The 17923-nt window shown below is 46.8% G+C and overlaps 13 non-coding genes and 2 pseudogenes across 13 annotated transcripts; all 15 read left to right on the top strand.

The window, feature by feature from the left end:
• Positions 1 to 67: 67 nt before the first annotated feature.
• On the top strand, positions 68 to 272 carry LOC142263560 (U2 spliceosomal RNA; annotated as a pseudogene).
• Positions 273 to 1389: 1117 nt separating this feature from the next.
• On the top strand, positions 1390 to 1580 carry LOC142263478 (U2 spliceosomal RNA). Its single transcript, XR_012730531.1, has one exon. It is a non-coding gene; the product is annotated as a U2 spliceosomal RNA (small nuclear RNA).
• A 1118-nt stretch (positions 1581 to 2698) lies between these two features.
• On the top strand, positions 2699 to 2889 carry LOC142263479 (U2 spliceosomal RNA). Its single transcript, XR_012730532.1, has one exon. It is a non-coding gene; the product is annotated as a U2 spliceosomal RNA (small nuclear RNA).
• Positions 2890 to 4006: 1117 nt separating this feature from the next.
• Positions 4007 to 4197, top strand: LOC142263480 (U2 spliceosomal RNA). Its single transcript, XR_012730533.1, has one exon. It is a non-coding gene; the product is annotated as a U2 spliceosomal RNA (small nuclear RNA).
• A 1117-nt stretch (positions 4198 to 5314) lies between these two features.
• Positions 5315 to 5505, top strand: LOC142263481 (U2 spliceosomal RNA). The gene has a single exon (XR_012730534.1). It is a non-coding gene; the product is annotated as a U2 spliceosomal RNA (small nuclear RNA).
• A 1117-nt stretch (positions 5506 to 6622) lies between these two features.
• Positions 6623 to 6813, top strand: LOC142263482 (U2 spliceosomal RNA). Its single transcript, XR_012730535.1, has one exon. It is a non-coding gene; the product is annotated as a U2 spliceosomal RNA (small nuclear RNA).
• A 1117-nt stretch (positions 6814 to 7930) lies between these two features.
• Positions 7931 to 8121, top strand: LOC142263531 (U2 spliceosomal RNA). Its single transcript, XR_012730578.1, has one exon. It is a non-coding gene; the product is annotated as a U2 spliceosomal RNA (small nuclear RNA).
• A 1117-nt stretch (positions 8122 to 9238) lies between these two features.
• On the top strand, positions 9239 to 9429 carry LOC142263483 (U2 spliceosomal RNA). Its single transcript, XR_012730536.1, has one exon. It is a non-coding gene; the product is annotated as a U2 spliceosomal RNA (small nuclear RNA).
• Positions 9430 to 10546: 1117 nt separating this feature from the next.
• On the top strand, positions 10547 to 10679 carry LOC142263565 (U2 spliceosomal RNA; annotated as a pseudogene).
• A 391-nt stretch (positions 10680 to 11070) lies between these two features.
• Positions 11071 to 11256, top strand: LOC142263548 (U2 spliceosomal RNA). The gene has a single exon (XR_012730593.1). It is a non-coding gene; the product is annotated as a U2 spliceosomal RNA (small nuclear RNA).
• Positions 11257 to 12373: 1117 nt separating this feature from the next.
• Positions 12374 to 12564, top strand: LOC142263578 (U2 spliceosomal RNA). Its single transcript, XR_012730603.1, has one exon. It is a non-coding gene; the product is annotated as a U2 spliceosomal RNA (small nuclear RNA).
• A 1117-nt stretch (positions 12565 to 13681) lies between these two features.
• On the top strand, positions 13682 to 13872 carry LOC142263484 (U2 spliceosomal RNA). The gene has a single exon (XR_012730537.1). It is a non-coding gene; the product is annotated as a U2 spliceosomal RNA (small nuclear RNA).
• Positions 13873 to 14989: 1117 nt separating this feature from the next.
• On the top strand, positions 14990 to 15180 carry LOC142263486 (U2 spliceosomal RNA). The gene has a single exon (XR_012730538.1). It is a non-coding gene; the product is annotated as a U2 spliceosomal RNA (small nuclear RNA).
• A 1117-nt stretch (positions 15181 to 16297) lies between these two features.
• Positions 16298 to 16488, top strand: LOC142263487 (U2 spliceosomal RNA). Its single transcript, XR_012730539.1, has one exon. It is a non-coding gene; the product is annotated as a U2 spliceosomal RNA (small nuclear RNA).
• A 1117-nt stretch (positions 16489 to 17605) lies between these two features.
• LOC142263488 (U2 spliceosomal RNA) lies at positions 17606 to 17796 on the top strand. Its single transcript, XR_012730540.1, has one exon. It is a non-coding gene; the product is annotated as a U2 spliceosomal RNA (small nuclear RNA).
• Positions 17797 to 17923: the final 127 nt, after the last annotated feature.

Raw genomic sequence — 17923 nt, forward strand, 5'->3', positions numbered from 1 at the left:
TGCATCGTAGGATGTCATAGCCCTCTTGTGACGGACGGTTACCTGGGCAACGAGAGGCGGTCACTTTATTATTTTCAAACTCATCCTTCAAAAAAAAAAAAAAAAAAAAAAAAAAAAAATCTGTTCTTATCAGTTTAATATCTGATACGTCCCCTATCTGGGGACCATATATTAAATGGATTTTTAGAACAGGGAGATGGAAAAAGAGCTTGCTCTGTCCACTCCACGCATTGACCTGGTATTGCAGTACCTCCAGGAACGGTGCACCCCTTCTTAACCCAGTTTCCAAAAGCAGAACTCGATTCACCTGATTCATATTAGCCCGATTAGCGAATTGAAATGAATTTTTATCTAACACACTTTTTACTTGCTTTATTCATCCAAATAGCAAACTCATCACCACTCAACTTCACCAACTCTGCTATGTCCCGTGCAGTATCTTGTTGTCAGTCTAATCTAGATCATGTGTAATTGAATGGAATAGATCCCTTTTGGACAAAGTGGAGTCAGATGCTGCAGTGACCACAGGTGTGAGAGGATCTACAATTGGCATCTGGTGTTATCTCTCTGCTTCCACTCCAAATAAAGTTACCTGTTGTTACCTGAACGTCAAATACTAAAAATGGGCGGCCTATGAAAGAATTAGTACTTTCATTAAGTATACTAAACCGGCTAATTGGGAATAGACAAACTGTAAAAAGCCCTCTGAGAAAGCCCCTCTCTAACCTTTGTTAGTAAGCTTTTCTGTAGCCTGCCTGTTGATGTATTTTCGGTTTGAACAGTGCACAACATGAAGAGACGGAACACTGGCGGCTTGTCACAATGCCCCCCGATGACATCACAATAGCGCTGCTGCCTAGAAAACAAGCTGCGCAGAAGAAGTTGTTCTTTGGGTGGGAGGGTGGGCTAGTGGAAGGAGGGGGCAATCTCTTTTTTTCCCGGGTGGTAGGGGGATGACAGGAGAAGGGAAGCGGGTGGTGAGAAAGGTACAGAGGGCAGGGTTTGGGGGCTGGGAAGGAAAGGGAAAAGATTAGGGTTTGGGGATGATGAAAGGGCTTTCTACGGGTAAGGATGGCAAAGGGTGGCAGTGACGGAAAGTCAGGCAACCTGTCCTGTCCGTCTTTTTGTATCGTGAATTGGAAAGACTGCAAGGGGGAGGGGAGTTGCTTGCGCCCTAAAGGAGGAGTTATTCAGATTCATTGCAGTGGGCGGCGGCTGCAAAACGCACCATTCTTCTTGTTTTTGCTCTGCAAAGCAGCCTTTTCAAGGGTTGGCTTGGGTGACAAAATGTCTTGTGTAGGCGTGGGTTTGTCTCCCTCTCGCTCTCTCTCCCTAAGATGTGTCCGGCATAGGCCAGGGTGCCACTCGAGGCCCAAACCAATTCTGGTTATCGCTTCTCGGCCTTTTGGCTAAGATCAAGTGTAGTATCTGTTCTTATCAGTTTAATATCTGATACGTCCCCTATCTGGGGACCATATATTAAATGGATTTTTAGAACAGGGAGATGGAAAAAGAGCTTGCTCTGTCCACTCCACGCATTGACCTGGTATTGCAGTACCTCCAGGAACGGTGCACCCCTTCTTAACCCAGTTTCCAAAAGCAGAACTCGATTCACCTGATTCATATTAGCCCGATTAGCGAATTGAAATGAATTTTTATTTAACACACTTTTTTACTTGCTTTATTCATCCAAATAGCAAACTCATCACCACTCAACTTCACCAACTCTGCTATGTCCCGTGCAGTATCTTGTTGTCAGTCTAATCTAGATCATGTGTAATTGAATGGAATAGATCCCTTTTGGACAAAGTGGAGTCAGATGCTGCAGTGACCACAGGTGTGAGAGGATCTACAATTGGCATCTGGTGTTATCTCTCTGCTTCCACTCCAAATAAAGTTACCTGTTGTTACCTGAACGTCAAATACTAAGAATGGGCGGCCTATGAAAGAATTAGTACTTTCATTAAGTATACTAAACCGGCTAATTGGGAATAGACAAACTGTAAAAAGCCCTCTGAGAAAGCCCCTCTCTAACCTTTGTTAGTAAGCTTTTCTGTAGCCTGCCTGTTGATGTATTTTCGGTTTGAACAGTGCACAACATGAAGAGACGGAACACTGGCGGCTTGTCACAATGCCCCCCGATGACATCACAATAGCGCTGCTGCCTAGAAAACAAGCTGCGCAGAAGAAGTTGTTCTTTGGGTGGGAGGGTGGGCTAGTGGAAGGAGGGGGCAATCTCTTTTTTTCCCGGGTGGTAGGGGGATGACAGAAGAAGGGAAGCGGGTGGTGAGAAAGGTACAGAGGGCAGGGTTTGGGGGCTGGGAAGGAAAGGGAAAAGATTAGGGTTTGGGGATGATGAAAGGGCTTTCTACGGGTAAGGATGGCAAAGGGTGGCAGTGACGGAAAGTCAGGCAACCTGTCCTGTCCGTCTTTTTGTATCGTGAATTGGAAAGACTGCAAGGGGGAGGGGAGTTGCTTGCGCCCTAAAGGAGGAGTTATTCAGATTCATTGCAGTGGGCGGCGGCTGCAAAACGCACCATTCTTCTTGTTTTTGCTCTGCAAAGCAGCCTTTTCAAGGGTTGGCTTGGGTGACAAAATGTCTTGTGTAGGCGTGGGTTTGTCTCCCTCTCGCTCTCTCTCCCTAAGATGTGTCCGGCATAGGCCAGGGTGCCACTCGAGGCCCAAACCAATTCTGGTTATCGCTTCTCGGCCTTTTGGCTAAGATCAAGTGTAGTATCTGTTCTTATCAGTTTAATATCTGATACGTCCCCTATCTGGGGACCATATATTAAATGGATTTTTAGAACAGGGAGATGGAAAAAGAGCTTGCTCTGTCCACTCCACGCATTGACCTGGTATTGCAGTACCTCCAGGAACGGTGCACCCCTTCTTAACCCAGTTTCCAAAAGCAGAACTCGATTCACCTGATTCATATTAGCCCGATTAGCGAATTGAAATGAATTTTTATCTAACACACTTTTTACTTGCTTTATTCATCCAAATAGCAAACTCATCACCACTCAACTTCACCAACTCTGCTATGTCCCGTGCAGTATCTTGTTGTCAGTCTAATCTAGATCATGTGTAATTGAATGGAATAGATCCCTTTTGGACAAAGTGGAGTCAGATGCTGCAGTGACCACAGGTGTGAGAGGATCTACAATTGGCATCTGGTGTTATCTCTCTGCTTCCACTCCAAATAAAGTTACCTGTTGTTACCTGAACGTCAAATACTAAGAATGGGCGGCCTATGAAAGAATTAGTACTTTCATTAAGTATACTAAACCGGCTAATTGGGAATAGACAAACTGTAAAAAGCCCTCTGAGAAAGCCCCTCTCTAACCTTTGTTAGTAAGCTTTTCTGTAGCCTGCCTGTTGATGTATTTTCGGTTTGAACAGTGCACAACATGAAGAGACGGAACACTGGCGGCTTGTCACAATGCCCCCCGATGACATCACAATAGCGCTGCTGCCTAGAAAACAAGCTGCGCAGAAGAAGTTGTTCTTTGGGTGGGAGGGTGGGCTAGTGGAAGGAGGGGGCAATCTCTTTTTTTCCCGGGTGGTAGGGGGATGACAGGAGAAGGGAAGCGGGTGGTGAGAAAGGTACAGAGGGCAGGGTTTGGGGGCTGGGAAGGAAAGGGAAAAGATTAGGGTTTGGGGATGATGAAAGGGCTTTCTACGGGTAAGGATGGCAAAGGGTGGCAGTGACGGAAAGTCAGGCAACCTGTCCTGTCCGTCTTTTTGTATCGTGAATTGGAAAGACTGCAAGGGGGAGGGGAGTTGCTTGCGCCCTAAAGGAGGAGTTATTCAGATTCATTGCAGTGGGCGGCGGCTGCAAAACGCACCATTCTTCTTGTTTTTGCTCTGCAAAGCAGCCTTTTCAAGGGTTGGCTTGGGTGACAAAATGTCTTGTGTAGGCGTGGGTTTGTCTCCCTCTCGCTCTCTCTCCCTAAGATGTGTCCGGCATAGGCCAGGGTGCCACTCGAGGCCCAAACCAATTCTGGTTATCGCTTCTCGGCCTTTTGGCTAAGATCAAGTGTAGTATCTGTTCTTATCAGTTTAATATCTGATACGTCCCCTATCTGGGGACCATATATTAAATGGATTTTTAGAACAGGGAGATGGAAAAAGAGCTTGCTCTGTCCACTCCACGCATTGACCTGGTATTGCAGTACCTCCAGGAACGGTGCACCCCTTCTTAACCCAGTTTCCAAAAGCAGAACTCGATTCACCTGATTCATATTAGCCCGATTAGCGAATTGAAATGAATTTTTATCTAACACACTTTTTACTTGCTTTATTCATCCAAATAGCAAACTCATCACCACTCAACTTCACCAACTCTGCTATGTCCCGTGCAGTATCTTGTTGTCAGTCTAATCTAGATCATGTGTAATTGAATGGAATAGATCCCTTTTGGACAAAGTGGAGTCAGATGCTGCAGTGACCACAGGTGTGAGAGGATCTACAATTGGCATCTGGTGTTATCTCTCTGCTTCCACTCCAAATAAAGTTACCTGTTGTTACCTGAACGTCAAATACTAAGAATGGGCGGCCTATGAAAGAATTAGTACTTTCATTAAGTATACTAAACCGGCTAATTGGGAATAGACAAACTGTAAAAAGCCCTCTGAGAAAGCCCCTCTCTAACCTTTGTTAGTAAGCTTTTCTGTAGCCTGCCTGTTGATGTATTTTCGGTTTGAACAGTGCACAACATGAAGAGACGGAACACTGGCGGCTTGTCACAATGCCCCCCGATGACATCACAATAGCGCTGCTGCCTAGAAAACAAGCTGCGCAGAAGAAGTTGTTCTTTGGGTGGGAGGGTGGGCTAGTGGAAGGAGGGGGCAATCTCTTTTTTTCCCAGGTGGTAGGGGGATGACAGGAGAAGGGAAGCGGGTGGTGAGAAAGGTACAGAGGGCAGGGTTTGGGGGCTGGGAAGGAAAGGGAAAAGATTAGGGTTTGGGGATGATGAAAGGGCTTTCTACGGGTAAGGATGGCAAAGGGTGGCAGTGACGGAAAGTCAGGCAACCTGTCCTGTCCGTCTTTTTGTATCGTGAATTGGAAAGACTGCAAGGGGGAGGGGAGTTGCTTGCGCCCTAAAGGAGGAGTTATTCAGATTCATTGCAGTGGGCGGCGGCTGCAAAACGCACCATTCTTCTTGTTTTTGCTCTGCAAAGCAGCCTTTTCAAGGGTTGGCTTGGGTGACAAAATGTCTTGTGTAGGCGTGGGTTTGTCTCCCTCTCGCTCTCTCTCCCTAAGATGTGTCCGGCATAGGCCAGGGTGCCACTCGAGGCCCAAACCAATTCTGGTTATCGCTTCTCGGCCTTTTGGCTAAGATCAAGTGTAGTATCTGTTCTTATCAGTTTAATATCTGATACGTCCCCTATCTGGGGACCATATATTAAATGGATTTTTAGAACAGGGAGATGGAAAAAGAGCTTGCTCTGTCCACTCCACGCATTGACCTGGTATTGCAGTACCTCCAGGAACGGTGCACCCCTTCTTAACCCAGTTTCCAAAAGCAGAACTCGATTCACCTGATTCATATTAGCCCGATTAGCGAATTGAAATGAATTTTTATCTAACACACTTTTTACTTGCTTTATTCATCCAAATAGCAAACTCATCACCACTCAACTTCACCAACTCTGCTATGTCCCGTGCAGTATCTTGTTGTCAGTCTAATCTAGATCATGTGTAATTGAATGGAATAGATCCCTTTTGGACAAAGTGGAGTCAGATGCTGCAGTGACCACAGGTGTGAGAGGATCTACAATTGGCATCTGGTGTTATCTCTCTGCTTCCACTCCAAATAAAGTTACCTGTTGTTACCTGAACGTCAAATACTAAGAATGGGCGGCCTATGAAAGAATTAGTACTTTCATTAAGTATACTAAACCGGCTAATTGGGAATAGACAAACTGTAAAAAGCCCTCTGAGAAAGCCCCTCTCTAACCTTTGTTAGTAAGCTTTTCTGTAGCCTGCCTGTTGATGTATTTTCGGTTTGAACAGTGCACAACATGAAGAGACGGAACACTGGCGGCTTGTCACAATGCCCCCCGATGACATCACAATAGCGCTGCTGCCTAGAAAACAAGCTGCGCAGAAGAAGTTGTTCTTTGGGTGGGAGGGTGGGCTAGTGGAAGGAGGGGGCAATCTCTTTTTTTCCCGGGTGGTAGGGGGATGACAGGAGAAGGGAAGCGGGTGGTGAGAAAGGTACAGAGGGCAGGGTTTGGGGGCTGGGAAGGAAAGGGAAAAGATTAGGGTTTGGGGATGATGAAAGGGCTTTCTACGGGTAAGGATGGCAAAGGGTGGCAGTGACGGAAAGTCAGGCAACCTGTCCTGTCCGTCTTTTTGTATCGTGAATTGGAAAGACTGCAAGGGGGAGGGGAGTTGCTTGCGCCCTAAAGGAGGAGTTATTCAGATTCATTGCAGTGGGCGGCGGCTGCAAAACGCACCATTCTTCTTGTTTTTGCTCTGCAAAGCAGCCTTTTCAAGGGTTGGCTTGGGTGACAAAATGTCTTGTGTAGGCGTGGGTTTGTCTCCCTCTCGCTCTCTCTCCCTAAGATGTGTCCGGCATAGGCCAGGGTGCCACTCGAGGCCCAAACCAATTCTGGTTATCGCTTCTCGGCCTTTTGGCTAAGATCAAGTGTAGTATCTGTTCTTATCAGTTTAATATCTGATACGTCCCCTATCTGGGGACCATATATTAAATGGATTTTTAGAACAGGGAGATGGAAAAAGAGCTTGCTCTGTCCACTCCACGCATTGACCTGGTATTGCAGTACCTCCAGGAACGGTGCACCCCTTCTTAACCCAGTTTCCAAAAGCAGAACTCGATTCACCTGATTCATATTAGCCCGATTAGCGAATTGAAATGAATTTTTATCTAACACACTTTTTACTTGCTTTATTCATCCAAATAGCAAACTCATCACCACTCAACTTCACCAACTCTGCTATGTCCCGTGCAGTATCTTGTTGTCAGTCTAATCTAGATCATGTGTAATTGAATGGAATAGATCCCTTTTGGACAAAGTGGAGTCAGATGCTGCAGTGACCACAGGTGTGAGAGGATCTACAATTGGCATCTGGTGTTATCTCTCTGCTTCCACTCCAAATAAAGTTACCTGTTGTTACCTGAACGTCAAATACTAAGAATGGGCGGCCTATGAAAGAATTAGTACTTTCATTAAGTATACTAAACCGGCTAATTGGGAATAGACAAACTGTAAAAAGCCCTCTGAGAAAGCCCCTCTCTAACCTTTGTTAGTAAGCTTTTCTGTAGCCTGCCTGTTGATGTATTTTCGGTTTGAACAGTGCACAACATGAAGAGACGGAACACTGGCGGCTTGTCACAATGCCCCCCGATGACATCACAATAGCGCTGCTGCCTAGAAAACAAGCTGCGCAGAAGAAGTTGTTCTTTGGGTGGGAGGGTGGGCTAGTGGAAGGAGGGGGCAATCTCTTTTTTTCCCGGGTGGTAGGGGGATGACAGGAGAAGGGAAGCGGGTGGTGAGAAAGGTACAGAGGGCAGGGTTTGGGGGCTGGGAAGGAAAGGGAAAAGATTAGGGTTTGGGGATGATGAAAGGGCTTTCTACGGGTAAGGATGGCAAAGGGTGGCAGTGACGGAAAGTCAGGCAACCTGTCCTGTCCGTCTTTTTGTATCGTGAATTGGAAAGACTGCAAGGGGGAGGGGAGTTGCTTGCGCCCTAAAGGAGGAGTTATTCAGATTCATTGCAGTGGGCGGCGGCTGCAAAACGCACCATTCTTCTTGTTTTTGCTCTGCAAAGCAGCCTTGTCAAGGGTTGGCTTGGGTGACAAAATGTCTTGTGTAGGCGTGGGTTTGTCTCCCTCTCGCTCTCTCTCCCTAAGATGTGTCCGGCATAGGCCAGGGTGCCACTCGAGGCCCAAACCAATTCTGGTTATCGCTTCTCGGCTTTTTGGCTAAGATCAAGTGTAGTATCTGTTCTTATCAGTTTAATATCTGATACGTCCCCTATCTGGGGACCATATATTAAATGGATTTTTAGAACAGGGAGATGGAAAAAGAGCTTGCTCTGTCCACTCCACGCATTGACCTGGTATTGCAGTACCTCCAGGAACGGTGCACCCCTTCTTAACCCAGTTTCCAAAAGCAGAACTCGATTCACCTGATTCATATTAGCCCGATTAGCGAATTGAAATGAATTTTTATCTAACACACTTTTTACTTGCTTTATTCATCCAAATAGCAAACTCATCACCACTCAACTTCACCAACTCTGCTATGTCCCGTGCAGTATCTTGTTGTCAGTCTAATCTAGATCATGTGTAATTGAATGGAATAGATCCCTTTTGGACAAAGTGGAGTCAGATGCTGCAGTGACCACAGGTGTGAGAGGATCTACAATTGGCATCTGGTGTTATCTCTCTGCTTCCACTCCAAATAAAGTTACCTGTTGTTACCTGAACGTCAAATACTAAGAATGGGCGGCCTATGAAAGAATTAGTACTTTCATTAAGTATACTAAACCGGCTAATTGGGAATAGACAAACTGTAAAAAGCCCTCTGAGAAAGCCCCTCTCTAACCTTTGTTAGTAAGCTTTTCTGTAACCTGCCTGTTGATGTATTTTCGGTTTGAACAGTGCACAACATGAAGAGACGGAACACTGGCGGCTTGTCACAATGCCCCCCGATGACATCACAATAGCGCTGCTGCCTAGAAAACAAGCTGCGCAGAAGAAGTTGTTCTTTGGGTGGGAGGGTGGGCTAGTGGAAGGAGGGGGCAATCTCTTTTTTTCCCGGGTGGTAGGGGGATGACAGGAGAAGGGAAGCGGGTGGTGAGAAAGGTACAGAGGGCAGGGTTTGGGGGCTGGGAAGGAAAGGGAAAAGATTAGGGTTTGGGGATGATGAAAGGGCTTTCTACGGGTAAGGATGGCAAAGGGTGGCAGTGACGGAAAGTCAGGCAACCTGTCCTGTCCGTCTTTTTGTATCGTGAATTGGAAAGACTGCAAGGGGGAGGGGAGTTGCTTGCGCACTAAAGGAGGAGTTATTCAGATTCATTGCAGTGGGCGGCGGCTGCAAAACGCACCATTCTTCTTGTTTTTGCTCTGCAAAGCAGCCTTTTCAAGGGTTGGCTTGGGTGACAAAATGTCTTGTGTAGGCGTGGGTTTGTCTCCCTCTCGCTCTCTCTCCCTAAGATGTGTCCGGCATAGGCCAGGGTGCCACTCGAGGCCCAAACCAATTCTGGTTATCGCTTCTCGGCCTTTTGGCTAAGATCAAGTGTAGTATCTGTTCTTATCAGTTTAATATCTGATACGTCCCCTATCTGGGGACCATATATTAAATGGATTTTTAGAACAGGGAGATGGAAAAAGAGCTTGCTCTGTCCACTCCACGCATTGACCTGGTATTGCAGTACCTCCAGGAACGGTGCACCCCTTCTTAACCCAGTTTCCAAAAGCAGAACTCGATTCACCTGATTCATATTAGCCCGATTAGCGAATTGAAATGAATTTTTATCTAACACACTTTTTACTTGCTTTATTCATCCAAATAGCAAACTCATCACCACTCAACTTCACCAACTCTGCTATGTCCCGTGCAGTATCTTGTTGTCAGTCTAATCTAGATCATGTGTAATTGAATGGAATAGATCCCTTTTGGACAAAGTGGAGTCAGATGCTGCAGTGACCACAGGTGTGAGAGGATCTACAATTGGCATCTGGTGTTATCTCTCTGCTTCCACTCCAAATAAAGTTACCTGTTGTTACCTGAACGTCAAATACTAAGAATGGGCGGCCTATGAAAGAATTAGTACTTTCATTAAGTATACTAAACCGGCTAATTGGGAATAGACAAACTGTAAAAAGCCCTCTGAGAAAGCCCCTCTCTAACCTTTGTTAGTAAGCTTTTCTGTAGCCTGCCTGTTGATGTATTTTCGGTTTGAACAGTGCACAACATGAAGAGACGGAACACTGGCGGCTTGTCACAATGCCCCCCGATGACATCACAATAGCGCTGCTGCCTAGAAAACAAGCTGCGCAGAAGAAGTTGTTCTTTGGGTGGGAGGGTGGGCTAGTGGAAGGAGGGGGCAATCTCTTTTTTTCACGGGTGGTAGGGGGATGACAGGAGAAGGGAAGCGGGTGGTGAGAAAGGTACAGAGGGCAGGGTTTGGGGGCTGGGAAGGAAAGGGAAAAGATTAGGGTTTGGGGATGATGAAAGGGCTTTCTACGGGTAAGGATGGCAAAGGGTGGCAGTGACGGAAAGTCAGGCAACCTGTCCTGTCCGTCTTTTTGTATCGTGAATTGGAAAGACTGCAAGGGGGAGGGGAGTTGCTTGCGCCCTAAAGGAGGAGTTATTCAGATTCATTGCAGTGGGCGGCGGCTGCAAAACGCACCATTCTTCTTGTTTTTGCTCTGCAAAGCAGCCTTTTCAAGGGTTGGCTTGGGTGACAAAATGTCTTGTGTAGGCGTGGGTTTGTCTCCCTCTCGCTCTCTCTCCCTAAGATGTGTCTGGCATAGGCCAGGGTGCCACTCGAGGCCCAAACCAATTCTGGTTATCGCTTCTCGGCCTTTTGGCTAAGATCAAGTGTAGTATCTGTTCTTATCAGTGGTCGGAGGTCCGTTCAGCTTTGGGCTGAGAAACCAACACCCGGTTGGAGGTCCGGGTCAGCTTCGGCTGAGAAACCAACACCCGGTTGGAGGTCTGGGTCAGCTTCGGCTGAGAAACCAACACCCGGTTGGAGGTCTGGGTCAGCTTCGGCTGAGAAACCATCACCCGGTTGGAGGTCCGGTTAGCCTTGGGCTGAGAAACCAACACCGGTTGACGGTCCGGGCAGTTTCGGCTGCGAAACCAACAACTAGTAGCTCTCTACTCCACTTGGGTAAGATGCCTGGGTGGACGCTGGGAGCAACGACAAGGCTCAACCAGGCTTCGGCTTGGGGGAGCACCGAAGATCCCTGACCCTTGCTGTGGCCTTCTGGCTCGGAGGGACGGGGTTGATTTTTGGGGACCCTCTCCTCACGGAGGGGTCCACACGAATCCTAGCCTTTGCACTGTTTTTGGTGTGACTTCGGTCATGCATTTTTTGCGGTGCTTTGGAAAGCTTCATTAAATCTGTTCTTATCAGTTTAATATCTGATACGTCCCCTATCTGGGGACCATATATTAAATGGATTTTTAGAACAGGGAGATGGAAAAAGAGCTTGCTCTGTCCACTCCACGCATTGACCTGGTATTGCAGTACCTCCAGGAACGGTGCACCCCTTCTTAACCCAGTTTCCAAAAGCAGAACTCGATTCACCTGATTCATATTAGCCCGATTAGCGAATTGAAATGAATTTTTATCTAACACACTTTTTACTTGCTTTATTCATCCAAATAGCAAACTCATCACCACTCAACTTCACCAACTCTGCTATGTCCCGTGCAGTATCTTGTTGTCAGTCTAATCTAGATCATGTGTAATTGAATGGAATAGATCCCTTTTGGACAAAGTGGAGTCAGATGCTGCAGTGACCACAGGTGTGAGAGGATCTACAATTGGCATCTGGTGTTATCTCTCTGCTTCCACTCCAAATAAAGTTACCTGTTGTTACCTGAACGTCAAATACTAAGAATGGGCGGCCTATGAAAGAATTAGTACTTTCATTAAGTATACTAAACCGGCTAATTGGGAATAGACAAACTGTAAAAAGCCCTCTGAGAAAGCCCCTCTCTAACCTTTGTTAGTAAGCTTTTCTGTAGCCTGCCTGTTGATGTATTTTCGGTTTGAACAGTGCACAACATGAAGAGACGGAACACTGGCGGCTTGTCACAATGCCCCCCGATGACATCACAATAGCGCTGCTGCCTAGAAAACAAGCTGCGCAGAAGAAGTTGTTCTTTGGGTGGGAGGGTGGGCTAGTGGAAGGAGGGGGCAATCTCTTTTTTTCCCGGGTGGTAGGGGGATGACAGGAGAAGGGAAGCGGGTGGTGAGAAAGGTACAGAGGGCAGGGTTTGGGGGCTGGGAAGGAAAGGGAAAAGATTAGGGTTTGGGGATGATGAAAGGGCTTTCTACGGGTAAGGATGGCAAAGGGTGGCAGTGACGGAAAGTCAGGCAACCTGTCCTGTCCGTCTTTTTGTATCGTGAATTGGAAAGACTGCAAGGGGGAGGGGAGTTGCTTGCGCCCTAAAGGAGGAGTTATTCAGATTCATTGCAGTGGGCGGCGGCTGCAAAACGCACCATTCTTCTTGTTTTTGCTCTGCAAAGCAGCCTTTTCAAGGGTTGGCTTGGGTGACAAAATGTCTTGTGTAGGCGTGGGTTTGTCTCCCTCTCGCTCTCTCTCCCTAAGATGTGTCCGGCATAGGCCAGGGTGCCACTCGAGGCCCAAACCAATTCTGGTTATCGCTTCTCGGCCTTTTGGCTAAGATCAAGTGTAGTATCTGTTCTTATCAGTTTAATATCTGATACGTCCCCTATCTGGGGACCATATATTAAATGGATTTTTAGAACAGGGAGATGGAAAAAGAGCTTGCTCTGTCTACTCCACGCATTGACCTGGTATTGCAGTACCTCCAGGAACGGTGCACCCCTTCTTAACCCAGTTTCCAAAAGCAGAACTCGATTCACCTGATTCATATTAGCCCGATTAGCGAATTGAAATGAATTTTTATCTAACACACTTTTTACTTGCTTTATTCATCCAAATAGCAAACTCATCACCACTCAACTTCACCAACTCTGCTATGTCCCGTGCAGTATCTTGTTGTCAGTCTAATCTAGATCATGTGTAATTGAATGGAATAGATCCCTTTTGGACAAAGTGGAGTCAGATGCTGCAGTGACCACAGGTGTGAGAGGATCTACAATTGGCATCTGGTGTTATCTCTCTGCTTCCACTCCAAATAAAGTTACCTGTTGTTACCTGAACGTCAAATACTAAGAATGGGCGGCCTATGAAAGAATTAGTACTTTCATTAAGTATACTAAACCGGCTAATTGGGAATAGACAAACTGTAAAAAGCCCTCTGAGAAAGCCCCTCTCTAACCTTTGTTAGTAAGCTTTTCTGTAGCCTGCCTGTTGATGTATTTTCGGTTTGAACAGTGCACAACATGAAGAGACGGAACACTGGCGGCTTGTCACAATGCCCCCCGATGACATCACAATAGCGCTGCTGCCTAGAAAACAAGCTGCGCAGAAGAAGTTGTTCTTTGGGTGGGAGGGTGGGCTAGTGGAAGGAGGGGGCAATCTCTTTTTTTCCCGGGTGGTAGGGGGATGACAGGAGAAGGGAAGCGGGTGGTGAGAAAGGTACAGAGGGCAGGGTTTGGGGGCTGGGAAGGAAAGGGAAAAGATTAGGGTTTGGGGATGATGAAAGGGCTTTCTACGGGTAAGGATGGCAAAGGGTGGCAGTGACGGAAAGTCAGGCAACCTGTCCTGTCCGTCTTTTTGTATCGTGAATTGGAAAGACTGCAAGGGGGAGGGGAGTTGCTTGCGCCCTAAAGGAGGAGTTATTCAGATTCATTGCAGTGGGCGGCGGCTGCAAAACGCACCATTCTTCTTGTTTTTGCTCTGCAAAGCAGCCTTTTCAAGGGTTGGCTTGGGTGACAAAATGTCTTGTGTAGGCGTGGGTTTGTCTCCCTCTCGCTCTCTCTCCCTAAGATGTGTCCGGCATAGGCCAGGGTGCCACTCGAGGCCCAAACCAATTCTGGTTATCGCTTCTCGGCCTTTTGGCTAAGATCAAGTGTAGTATCTGTTCTTATCAGTTTAATATCTGATACGTCCCCTATCTGGGGACCATATATTAAATGGATTTTTAGAACAGGGAGATGGAAAAAGAGCTTGCTCTGTCCACTCCACGCATTGACCTGGTATTGCAGTACCTCCAGGAACGGTGCACCCCTTCTTAACCCAGTTTCCAAAAGCAGAACTCGATTCACCTGATTCATATTAGCCCGATTAGCGAATTGAAATGAATTTTTATCTAACACACTTTTTACTTGCTTTATTCATCCAAATAGCAAACTCATCACCACTCAACTTCACCAACTCTGCTATGTCCCGTGCAGTATCTTGTTGTCAGTCTAATCTAGATCATGTGTAATTGAATGGAATAGATCCCTTTTGGACAAAGTGGAGTCAGATGCTGCAGTGACCACAGGTGTGAGAGGATCTACAATTGGCATCTGGTGTTATCTCTCTGCTTCCACTCCAAATAAAGTTACCTGTTGTTACCTGAACGTCAAATACTAAGAATGGGCGGCCTATGAAAGAATTAGTACTTTCATTAAGTATACTAAACCGGCTAATTGGGAATAGACAAACTGTAAAAAGCCCTCTGAGAAAGCCCCTCTCTAACCTTTGTTAGTAAGCTTTTCTGTAGCCTGCCTGTTGATGTATTTTCGGTTTGAACAGTGCACAACATGAAGAGACGGAACACTGGCGGCTTGTCACAATGCCCCCCGATGACATCACAATAGCGCTGCTGCCTAGAAAACAAGCTGCGCAGAAGAAGTTGTTCTTTGGGTGGGAGGGTGGGCTAGTGGAAGGAGGGGGCAATCTCTTTTTTTCCCGGGTGGTAGGGGGATGACAGGAGAAGGGAAGCGGGTGGTGAGAAAGGTACAGAGGGCAGGGTTTGGGGGCTGGGAAGGAAAGGGAAAAGATTAGGGTTTGGGGATGATGAAAGGGCTTTCTACGGGTAAGGATGGCAAAGGGTGGCAGTGACGGAAAGTCAGGCAACCTGTCCTGTCCGTCTTTTTGTATCGTGAATTGGAAAGACTGCAAGGGGGAGGGGAGTTGCTTGCGCCCTAAAGGAGGAGTTATTCAGATTCATTGCAGTGGGCGGCGGCTGCAAAACGCACCATTCTTCTTGTTTTTGCTCTGCAAAGCAGCCTTTTCAAGGGTTGGCTTGGGTGACAAAATGTCTTGTGTAGGCGTGGGTTTGTCTCCCTCTCGCTCTCTCTCCCTAAGATGTGTCCGGCATAGGCCAGGGTGCCACTCGAGGCCCAAACCAATTCTGGTTATCGCTTCTCGGCCTTTTGGCTAAGATCAAGTGTAGTATCTGTTCTTATCAGTTTAATATCTGATACGTCCCCTATCTGGGGACCATATATTAAATGGATTTTTAGAACAGGGAGATGGAAAAAGAGCTTGCTCTGTCCACTCCACGCATTGACCTGGTATTGCAGTACCTCCAGGAACGGTGCACCCCTTCTTAACCCAGTTTCCAAAAGCAGAACTCGATTCACCTGATTCATATTAGCCCGATTAGCGAATTGAAATGAATTTTTATCTAACACACTTTTTACTTGCTTTATTCATCCAAATAGCAAACTCATCACCACTCAACTTCACCAACTCTGCTATGTCCCGTGCAGTATCTTGTTGTCAGTCTAATCTAGATCATGTGTAATTGAATGGAATAGATCCCTTTTGGACAAAGTGGAGTCAGATGCTGCAGTGACCACAGGTGTGAGAGGATCTACAATTGGCATCTGGTGTTATCTCTCTGCTTCCACTCCAAATAAAGTTACCTGTTGTTACCTGAACGTCAAATACTAAGAATGGGCGGCCTATGAAAGAATTAGTACTTTCATTAAGTATACTAAACCGGCTAATTGGGAATAGACAAACTGTAAAAAGCCCTCTGAGAAAGCCCCTCTCTAACCTTTGTTAGTAAGCTTTTCTGTAGCCTGCCTGTTGATGTATTTTCGGTTTGAACAGTGCACAACATGAAGAGACGGAACACTGGCGGCTTGTCACAATGCCCCCCGATGACATCACAATAGCGCTGCTGCCTAGAAAACAAGCTGCGCAGAAGAAGTTGTTCTTTGGGTGGGAGGGTGGGCTAGTGGAAGGAGGGGGCAATCTCTTTTTTTCCCGGGTGGTAGGGGGATGACAGGAGAAGGGAAGCGGGTGGTGAGAAAGGTACAGAGGGCAGGGTTTGGGGGCTGGGAAGGAAAGGGAAAAGATTAGGGTTTGGGGATGATGAAAGGGCTTTCTACGGGTAAGGATGGCAAAGGGTGGCAGTGACGGAAAGTCAGGCAACCTGTCCTGTCCGTCTTTTTGTATCGTGAATTGGAAAGACTGCAAGGGGGAGGGGAGTTGCTTGCGCCCTAAAGGAGGAGTTATTCAGATTCATTGCAGTGGGCGGCGGCTGCAAAACGCACCATTCTTCTTGTTTTTGCTCTGCAAAGCAGCCTTTTCAAGGGTTGGCTTGGGTGACAAAATGTCTTGTGTAGGCGTGGGTTTGTCTCCCTCTCGCTCTCTCTCCCTAAGATGTGTCCGGCATAGGCCAGGGTGCCACTCGAGGCCCAAACCAATTCTGGTTATCGCTTCTCGGCCTTTTGGCTAAGATCAAGTGTAGTATCTGTTCTTATCAGTTTAATATCTGATACGTCCCCTATCTGGGGACCATATATTAAATGGATTTTTAGAACAGGGAGATGGAAAAAGAGCTTGCTCTGTCCACTCCACGCATTGACCTGGTATTGCAGTACCTCCAGGAACGGTGCACCCCTTCTTAACCCAGTTTCCAAAAGCAGAACTCGATTCACCTGATTCATATTAGCCCGATTAGCGAATTGAAATGAATTTTTATCTAACACACTTTTTACTTGCTTTATTCATCCAAATAGCAAACTCATCACCACTCAACTTCACCAACTCTGCTATGTCCCGTGCAGTATCTTGTTGTCAGTCTAATCTAGATCATGTGTAATTGAATGGAATAGATCCCTTTTGGACAAAGTGGAGTCAGATGCTGCAGTGACCACAGGTGTGAGAGGATCTACAATTGGCATCTGGTGTTATCTCTCTGCTTCCACTCCAAATAAAGTTACCTGTTGTTACCTGAACGTCAAATACTAAGAATGGGCGGCCTATGAAAGAATTAGTACTTTCATTAAGTATACTAAACCGGCTAATTGGGAATAGACAAACTGTAAAAAGCCCTCTGAGAAAGCCCCTCTCTAACCTTTGTTAGTAAGCTTTTCTGTAGCCTGCCTGTTGATGTATTTTCGGTTTGAACAGTGCACAACATGAAGAGACGGAACACTGGCGGCTTGTCACAATGCCCCCCGATGACATCACAATAGCGCTGCTGCCTAGAAAACAAGCTGCGCAGAAGAAGTTGTTCTTTGGGTGGGAGGGTGGGCTAGTGGAAGGAGGGGGCAATCTCTTTTTTTCCCGGGTGGTAGGGGGATGACAGGAGAAGGGAAGCGGGTGGTGAGAAAGGTACAGAGGGCAGGGTTTGGGGGCTGGGAAGGAAAGGGAAAAGATTAGGGTTTGGGGATGATGAAAGGGCTTTCTACGGGTAAGGATGGCAAAGGGTGGCAGTGACGGAAAGTCAGGCAACCTGTCCTGTCCGTCTTTTTGTATCGTGAATTGGAAAGACTGCAAGGGGGAGGGGAGTTGCTTGCGCCCTAAAGGAGGAGTTATTCAGATTCATTGCAGTGGGCGGCGGCTGCAAAACGCACCATTCTTCTTGTTTTTGCTCTGCAAAGCAGCCTTTTCAAGGGTTGGCTTGGGTGACAAAATGTCTTGTGTAGGCGTGGGTTTGTCTCCCTCTCGCTCTCTCTCCCTAAGATGTGTCCGGCATAGGCCAGGGTGCCACTCGAGGCCCAAACCAATTCTGGTTATCGCTTCTCGGCCTTTTGGCTAAGATCAAGTGTAGTATCTGTTCTTATCAGTTTAATATCTGATACGTCCCCTATCTGGGGACCATATATTAAATGGATTTTTAGAACAGGGAGATGGAAAAAGAGCTTGCTCTGTCCACTCCACGCATTGACCTGGTATTGCAGTACCTCCAGGAACGGTGCACCCCTTCTTAACCCAGTTTCCAAAAGCAGAACTCGATTCACCTGATTCATATTAGCCCGATTAGCGAATTGAAATGAATTTTTATCTAACACACTTTTTACTTGCTTTATTCATCCAAATAGCAAACTCATCA

The sequence above is a fragment of the Anomaloglossus baeobatrachus genome, unplaced genomic scaffold (assembly GCF_048569485.1).
Source record: "Anomaloglossus baeobatrachus isolate aAnoBae1 unplaced genomic scaffold, aAnoBae1.hap1 Scaffold_2590, whole genome shotgun sequence".
In the NCBI taxonomy this organism is placed as follows: domain Eukaryota; kingdom Metazoa; phylum Chordata; class Amphibia; order Anura; family Aromobatidae; genus Anomaloglossus; species Anomaloglossus baeobatrachus.